This window comes from Lucilia cuprina, chromosome 4 (genome assembly GCF_022045245.1).
Source record: "Lucilia cuprina isolate Lc7/37 chromosome 4, ASM2204524v1, whole genome shotgun sequence".
Classification (NCBI taxonomy): Eukaryota; Metazoa; Arthropoda; class Insecta; order Diptera; family Calliphoridae; genus Lucilia; species Lucilia cuprina.
Window position 1 is genome coordinate 49,226,155 of NC_060952.1, and position 8,818 is coordinate 49,234,972.

An 8,818-nucleotide genomic window follows, 5' to 3' on the forward strand; every position below is an offset into this window, starting at 1 on the left:
TTTTATTTAAGGTTTATTATAATTTATCTTGATGAAAATAAATTTCATTTAAATTCTAAAATAATACATTAATGATATATTTACTTCTTAATTGCTAAAATTTAATATATACCTACTTAACGATTTTGAAAATTACAACCACAATAGTTTTCCAGATTAGAGATGCCAAGCAAATTATTGCAAGTTCGGAAATTTCTATCTATCTATGAAAAAATTTAATTATCTTACACTTTTCAATATATCATGAATTCCATGAGAAATCAATTAAGAATTGATGGTCTTCAGATTTCTTTAATTTTTTGTAAACACATACTCTATTAACGCATAAGGCGTTAAATTCTTAAAAATTACAAGAAACGCGATTTTTATGGCGATTTTAATGTGTTCGAACATTTTAAAAAATCGAATCGATGGACGTCACAAAATTTTTTTTATTTATTGTATAAAAAGCTTCAAATAATCGACTTATGCACTTTTAAAAAATTTTAAACAGGGAGAACGATTTCAAAAATGCATTCAAAAAGTGGTATTTCTTTAAAAAATGCACTATCTTAAACTTTTTAATATAAAAATTATATTAGAATGAAAGAGCTCATGCATATTAATAGACTGGGTTCTAAATCAAAAAATCCGTTATAAAATCTCAAAGATATAGACGTTCAAAGTTTTATACCTTTATTTTTTGTAGTTTTCATACAAATTAAAATCGCCATAAAAAATAGCGTTTCTTAAAATTGTTTAAAATAAACAACGATTTGTTCTATTTTCTACTTAAAGAACATATATTGACAATATGAAGGAAATTTGAAGACATGAGGTCAAACATTTTCAGTTTTTCTGTGTTCTTTCCTGGAATTCATGATATACGAAATTTTGTATTTAATTCATATATGTGGTGCCAAGCCCCCCACTGAAATCCCATCTGCAATCTTTTCGAATTGGGTTTTAAAAATTCCGCAATTTTAAGCTCGTAGCGGGTAAGTGATTAAAATTATTTTTAGTGTATTTCTGAAATGAACTAAACAAATTATGGAATATTTTTCTGTATGAGCTAAAAATTGCGACAATTTTGACACCCATTTCGAAAATAAGCGCAAACAAACTGCCTCTTCAACAAAAATGTTCTACAAAAATTTTTAAAATATTTTCCCGTAAACAGCTCAAAAATTAGGTAATTTTCGAGACCAATTTAAAAAAAAACCGACAAATTATACTGAGGTCACGATTTTCAATCGCTGGTAGAGAACTGAGGACCATTCCAAAAAAAAATATATTTTATTTCCCATGTGTTCAGTACATTAATACGCATCGATTGAGTGGTATTTCTACATGAAATTCTTAAAAACGCTGTTCCTCGGGAGACTCTTTTCAACATTGAGATACAATGCTATCTTAAAAAAAATAAAAAAGAATTAGTATTATATCAATTAATATTGACGCATTATTATTTTTTTTTTTGACAATTTTGGTTCTTTGTAATAAAAGCAACAACATTCCCTCAGAGAATAAATCAAAATTCCGAACGGAATTATCACTTTTTTCAAAAATGACACCGAGGCCCAAAATCCTTGGGGGGCCTATAACTAAAAAGTTTATGACTTAGGGCGAAACTGGAAGACATGGGTCTTCTTATTTTTGGTCTTTTATCATATAGTGGTGTCCGTATATGGTTATTTTCATTTCGTGTTGCACTGTTTTATTAATTCATATTCAATGATTTATTGTTTGTCTATCCTATATTAGATAAATTAAAAACAGTATCGGTAACAAAATTTTTGATTATTTCCGTGAATTTTTGTGTTGTAGTACTAAACACCAAAATAAAAAAATTGTATTTAAAATTTATTGCAAAAAATGTAAATACTACACATACATATGTATGTATAGATATTATTCAGACATACAGTATTATGTACGTAATTTGTTTCGATATAAGTTTCTATATTATTCTATTCTTCTGATTAAGTGAGTGAGTTTCTGTATGGATGGAAATAAGTACAGTTGTGCCGTTACAAAAAGTTTTTTATTATATGTATGTGTTGGACAGTCCAAAATAAGAATTTCTTTTTACTTTAATATAAGCAACATTCGCGCCGCGTAGTCAAGGACTTAAATTGTGAAGTATAAACGCGAAGGATACAGTATGAAATCAGGATACACATAAATATATACAAACATGTGTCAATATAATCATTTATACATACATACATACATACATACATACATACATACATACATACATACATACATACATACATACATACATACATACATACATACAAACCTTACAAAATGTATTAAAGTATACCCATATACACATTTTGTTATTGGGATATTCATATAAATGTATGTACAAACAAACACACATATGTCCATTAATATATATATGTTTGTATAGAAGTGAGTAAACGTGGGCATACATATGAGATCCCTTCTATACAATCTTAAATGTCCTTCTTTGAATATTTCAATAAGAGGGTCGCGATGCTATGCGACGCGTTTTATTTTTGACGTTTTGTCGTTTAGTTCCATTGTCAGACCAGTGGACAGTGGGTGGTGGTGTGAATATGGGTAACTACACATGTGTGTAAGTATGTATACATAAAGACTCACGTATACGTTTGGCGTAAAGAGTGACATGGAAAAGTTAGCTACCACCAGGTTTTCTTTTTGTTTGTCCATCAGGGAGTAAAGTCTTTAGAGCTACGACGGGCATTTATTTTCTATTCTGCTTATAATATATGTCAGAAACAGGATACGTGTATACAACATACACATTCATTCATTTACAAATGTTTTTCTTATTGAGCTCTTATTTATGCATGTGTTAGTTGTATTTTTAAACGGACATTTGCACATATACTCAAACACATGTATATACATATTTGTATACAGTACATTGTACGTGTATAGTATATATTTGGGATAGATATTTATTTTGTTTTTGAACGCGAACGGTTGAGTGATGCTGCATATACACATATATACATACATACATACATACATACATACATACATACATACATACATACATACATAAATTGAAAAAAAATAAAAATATTTTCAAGTCATCATCGCCGTCGTCATTATTATCAACATAAGAATCATTATTGTTGGGATTATTACGAATTAAATCCCTGCAGTTCGGGATGGCACTCATGAAGTAGGAAACTTTTCATTTTTTAGTGTTTTTATTTAAGTGCGTGTCCTTGTATAAGTCAATTATATATACCGGAATTTATTTAATTTTTAAATTTTTTAAATTTTCATACAAAAATTGTTCCATATATAAACCTTTGATAAAAGTTTATGAATCATACAAATCTTCAGTTAAGAGCCTCAACTCAAAAAAATTATTTTTGTACTAATTGCATTACCACATAATTGCATTCCCTAAAAAATATTTTTAAATATTTAAATTTATTATAAAATTTTCATATAATTCTTATTGAATTTTAACCAGTATTTATCTTATATGTGGGAAAACGTGAAAAAATGTATATCACATCAAAAATATAGACAATCGGAATTGACCATTGATACACTAAAAGTGTAAAGTCACTCAAATTTGTAGAAAGTTTGAAATGCAAAATCTTCTAGTATTGAAAAATAAAGTTTGTGTTCGACTGTGCCGAAATGAAATACTCACCATTGAAATATTGTAATGTATTGACACTAATATCAATGTGGTTTTCAGAGGAGCTCCTATTAGGTTTTCTTGTGTAAATTTTGGTCCAAATTTGCAGCTCAAGCAGAAGATTTCTCTAACTCAACTTATAGGACCAGAATGTGTATAATTTTTATGTTTATAACCAACATTTTTTTAAATGTGTTAAATACGAAATGAATAAATCAATTTATATGTGCAATGTGTATGGAATCATACTAATTTTAAAAATAAAAGGTGTAAATTTGTTTAAAATTAACTGTGCTGAATTTTGTTTTGAATAAATTAAAAATAAAATAAGATCTTAATTTAAAAAACGTTTAAAATTATGGCTCATAAGAGAAAATAAAAATATAAACATTTTTAAAGCAAATCCTAATTGCGAAAAAATCACAGGATTTATTCTGCAATCCCGAGATTTACTAATCCCGAAAAAGAAATAGAAATATTGTTTATTACTATTGCCAAACTAAAATAAATAATTTAAGTGTTCCAAAAATTATATACTTTTGAATTTCTGTACTTATACTAATTACTTGTTTTTTTGTTTTAATAAAATTATTGTTTAGAAATATTGCGATATCACAATTTCGCGTGAAGCCTAACGTACATAAGAGTGTCTCGTGGACATTTAATTTTAAGAATGCCTCTCAACACAGAAAAATATATATACAATTTATTTCTTAAATTTAATTTAGATTTTTATTAATATTTTTATTTTGGGTTTATAACACATTTGTTTGATTTTCACACGGAAGGAAAATATTTTCTAACAAATACTTTAGGAGGGATCCATGTGAAAGTGGACAACAGTCCAGGATTTACCACCTCCGATTGATGAAACTTACAACACATATAATATATATAAAATATCATTGACTTTTCGGATTGAAGCTTATTCCAATGTAAAAATATCGTGATTTGAAATTTGAAAAATGGGTTAAAATTTCACTAATAGGTACATAGGTCAGGCAGTCCCGTGTTAATTATTATAAAATTCATGGTATGAGGATGCCTGAAATTTTTTCAATGGAGACTCGTGTAGTTCAGGAGTTATTAACCAAAACGTAATTTAATGCAATTTTTTATACGAAATCGTAAAAAACAGTCGAAAAAATATACATTATTTTCAATTTAAATTTATATGGTAAATTACATTGTATTTCATTACCCACTGGTCTGATTTGAATTAAATGTACTAAAAAATTATTTAGGACGATCAGATATTACTAATAGTATATTTGGTCATCACAATATTAAAACGAAGTTAACTCTTCGACTTAAACAATTATTTTAAAGCTCTAGCATCTATAATGAGATCAAATTTAACAGCTTATAAACTTTTTGCAATCTATACAATACATTAAAGCTAGACCCATATTGCAACATTTATTAAATTAAAGGGTTTAAGATAGAATAATGAATAAAATAGTGGACATTTAAACTAAAATAATTTTTAATTTTATTTATAACTTATTACTGCCATTAAGTTTTATAATACCTATAATGTCTACTATAATATAAATTCAACTTCAGCTAAATCGGTCCATATTTTTACATTTGTGAAGCTTTAATATATTTTTATAATCAAAGTATTCACATTTAACACCACGTTATTTACCTTGTATTTTAACAGGGTGATAACAAAGTAAATTTTCAGTAATGCTAAATCGTCCTTAATAATTTTCTTGTACATTTTATTTAAATTGGTCCTGCAGCTTAAGAGATAAAAAGCATTTTCCATATACATAAATTGATATTGATTTGCTTTTAATTACGTTCTGGTAAATAACTCCTGAACTACATGAAGAATGGAGAAGAGAGTTATGTATATTCATACCATGAATTTTTTTAATTTTCAACGCAGGGCTGCTTCACCTATTTGACATTGAATTATACTATGTGAAAATTGATCTTTAACCTTTACACAATTTTAAAGACGATATTTTTTGCTTTAAAACGAAATCAAAAATTATCCTGTACTTAAAGTAAGCTTAAGGAAATGTCAATACCGAACATAAGTCTCTCAAGAAACTTTTAGGTGGTTATAATGTACTGAAGTGCATTTAAAACAATTAAGCCCCATTTCCATATTTATGAACCACAAGTAATAAAAAAATACATATTTCATTCTATTTTATCGAAATAAATTAATTTTCTTTATCCTTTTCATTTTGTTCTTTATTTTTTTTGTGTATCATAAACAAACAACTGATTCCGTACGGAATGTGTGACCATCGTCGATCTTTACTTAAACAAATAAAATTTGACAAAACTCTTTTAAGTACATTATAGTTTGTCACATACGTTTTATATGTATTCGCAAAGCTGCTTAAGCTAGTGTATGCATATTATAGTTAGGCCTTAAGTGCACACAGAAAAAAGATTAGTCGGAAATTGGTTGCCATTACAAATATTCCATAATTTCAAAACGGTAATTTTCCTCTGATGTTTGTATGTTTATGTAAATAAATTTTAAATTAAAATTAAAAGATTTTTATTATAAAAACCAAGATTTGTCATTAAAAAGACTGGATAAAATTGAAGCATGTATAAGCAATCGTATGTTTAATACTTATTGAAGAAACACATAAATCTAATTATTTTTTCTTTCAGCGAGTTTCAAGATACATTTTTCATTGTCCATATTATTGGAATGTTTGCGAAAGAATTGGTGATCATTCCTAAAAGGAAGTATTTGGTGCATTGGAAACTATTTTACACAATTTTATTTAACTTATATATAAGTACTATTTTTTACAAATTTCAATTTTATACTTAGTTAGTAAATTTGTTGTTATAATTCAATATATATATTTTTTTACAAAATTTTTATAGATTCAATAAGAAATTTTGTGTATTATCATCGTCAAAATATTTATAGTATTTTATATGTTTCAGATAAAATATTTGCTTGAATACAAAAAACTCAGTAATATAATTGTTTGGAAATTTTGCGAATATTTATTATTGTTTTTCAATTCAATTTTTTCAATACTTGATTGAGTACTTGATTTTATGAATTTTGTGATAGGTTCTATTTTAGTAAAAAAATACTTTGCTTTATAACATTTTTGTTTGATATTTTACTAAATACCATGATGTATTGAGTAATAAGCGTTTGGGCAGTAACCGCAACAAACACAATATTTTTTGGTTTGTTAAGAGTATGGGTTTTGTCAAAATGAAATTTCTAAAATTGAAAAATAATAAATATTAGAAAGAAAATTTATTATGTATTTCACAATATTACATATAAAACTGTCGTTGTATTCAAATTGTATTCGCAGCAGGCCAACGTCTTATTGGTGCTTCATCTGAATTTTGATAGAGTATCCTGTCCACAAAACGACTTTTAATAATCTTGAAAATTCCAAAAGGGACAAAAAAATCGGTTCGCGTTTTCGTATAGCGCCAATGCAAGTGGCTCCCGAAAAACATTTAACAGCCATAACTGTTTAAAAAATGTGAGTTTAATTTCTCTACCAAATTTTATGAGGATCGGTCCGTAATTGACCCTACCTCTCATATATGGTCCCCTCCAAACATGACTTTTACGTCGATTGCTGGCTTAAAAATAAAATTTTTCGCTGAAATTCGATATAAGTAAGTTTCTTACGAGCAAAAATCTATCTACTGAATTTTAAGAGAATGGGTTTATAATTAACCCAATCCCCAATATAAGTTACCCCAAGAAAATAACTGACAGCAGTGAGCGTTAACACTACGGGCCTAGTACTAGTAATTTGACATAAGTATGTTTCTTATGAGCACAAATATATCAACCAATTTTTTGAGAATCTGTCCATTATTGGTCCTTCCAGAAATTGACTTTAACGCACGTTATCGAGTGTTTATAGGATAGCATTCCATTTACTGCATATGGTTTGATGGTGGGTATGTAAGATTCGGCATAGTCTAATAGTAAATATTGATCTGAGATGAAAATTTTTAATCGCTATAAAGAACTGAGGCCCGTTCATAAAAATAGTTTTATATTCCTACATGACTCTAATGTATATACATAATAAGTAATAAGACTTTGGGAAAAATGCTGTCTAAAAGGAAAGCAAGATACATGCTTGCTTTAAAACAGATGGGATTTGGAAAAGTGTGTGTGTGCTTAAAAAGGACGTATAAATGTCGTTAACGACAGAGTATGTCGTATTACGCGAACTGCGCTGGACATTGGAATATGGCGTGAACACATGTGGGTGGTTAGTTAGACGTTCTATTTATTTCATGTGCCGTGACAAAACGAAAATGTTCGAGACAAATGTTCTACAACAAACAAAAGAATGCGAAGAAATGCTGCAAAGAATATTAGAAATAAAACGAATATACATAGAAAGTAAAATAAAGAAAAAAGGTTTATTATTTATTTGAATTTGTACGAGTAATATGTAGATGTTGTCTGATATTTTCTAAATAAAGTGTCGTTCACGTAGCACAAAAACAGCCAAGCGAACATTAACAACTCTCCAGGGACATTAAATCGATAGTTGGTTGGTATTGAGAGGAAGTTGTGGAGTTATGTTTGCCATTATCTTGACATATTCATAGAAAATTCAATTTAATTTTATAGTCATATAGGCACATTCATACATACATTTAATCTTAATTTTCAGAAATTGCTAAATTTCTAAGTCAAGTATTTTATTTTGTATCTTCACAACGTATCCTTTCTAACAATAATTTGCATCGTCGTCTAATATGTCTCCAGCCATATGTACTGCAAATTTGCAATGACCATGTCACAAAAATATATCCTTACATTACTCAGTCTTAAGAATATGTTATCGATGGAAGGATAAAACAGAAGTGAGAGAAAGTGGCAGATCAACCACAGATGAGACTTACATGAGACTTAAGATTTAGGAAGAAATAAGTACATCTAACTTATATGATGCATCCAATACCAATTGCATTGACAACTTTACTTGACATACATACATACATACATACATACATACAAAAATACATACATGCATACATACATACATACATACATACATACATACATACATACATACATGCATACATTTATACATACATAAATATATACATATATACATACATACAAACATACATACACACATACATACATACATACATACATACATACATACATACATACATACATACATACAT